Genomic DNA, 971 nt, shown 5'->3' on the forward strand with positions numbered 1-971 from the left:
CCGGTTTGACGTGTTGTTGCACAAAGGCGCTACCTGCTGGTGAGCAGAGGCAAATGCTCGAACAAAACAGCCGTGTTCGGACAGACACAGAAAGCTTTCAGGTTTGAGAAAGGACAAATGCCAACATTTGAAGCAGTAAGCAGTCTGTAAAGTTAAGAATGCGGCCTTGAGCTCAATACCGCTTACTCCAAAAGCACGTTCATTATTTTGAGCCAGAATTAAACCAACGATTTAAGAGTGATTGTGCTTTCAAGTTTTAATCTCTACAAGTTTTCCACACTACCAGCTGAGCTCTCGAAGGGAAGCAGCAAAGGTCTCTCTCTTTGGTGATTGTTCTCCGTGTGCCTTTTGACACTCCCGGACTCGTGGAGTCGCGTGGGCATGACCGAGACTGACTCGGGACCTGCTCATACCGCAGCGCTGTGAGCGTGTGAGCTCCGACTTACTCGACACACCTTTGGCCAGTCGAGCAATGGGGAACGTGTCTGACCAAAATTCAGAAGATTGTTGGTTCGATTTCCACCTGGATGGAGAGTTTTTGCAAACTGCCGATCAGTTTATGATTTTACACCTTGCAAACTGTCCTACTTGATAGAGCTGCCTGGAGATTTATACATCAAGTGCCTTCTTAGCGCAGCAGGCAGCGCGTCAGTCTCATAATCTGAAGGTCCTGAGTTCAATCCTCAGAGAAGGCATCATTAAGCTTTTTTTTTCAATCTTTGCCGAAGACCAAAATCATGAATTTTTGCTTCCTGCAGCACACCAAAAGATTTGCTGCCCCTTGACCTCTCTGTACCGTAGCACGCAGTGAAGCTTAAGAAGTACATGGACCATGGGCTCGCTGAAAACTGACGCCACTTTTGTTTCTGGACAATTGACCCAAGTCAAACGGTGAGTGGAGAATGCAAGAATCCATCTTGCTATCTCTCACCTGCTCAGCGAGCATTCGACTAGAATCATGGAAAGTTACA

General features: G+C 46.9%; 1 non-coding gene across 1 annotated transcript; it reads left to right on the top strand.

Annotated features, from left to right (window-relative positions):
* The first annotated feature begins 622 nt into the window (after positions 1-622).
* On the top strand, positions 623-695 carry trnam-cau (transfer RNA methionine (anticodon CAU)). The gene has a single exon. It is a non-coding gene; the product is annotated as a tRNA-Met (tRNA).
* Positions 696-971: the final 276 nt, after the last annotated feature.

Source organism: Heptranchias perlo, unplaced genomic scaffold (assembly GCF_035084215.1).
Source record: "Heptranchias perlo isolate sHepPer1 unplaced genomic scaffold, sHepPer1.hap1 HAP1_SCAFFOLD_47, whole genome shotgun sequence".
Taxonomy (NCBI): domain Eukaryota; kingdom Metazoa; phylum Chordata; class Chondrichthyes; order Hexanchiformes; family Hexanchidae; genus Heptranchias; species Heptranchias perlo.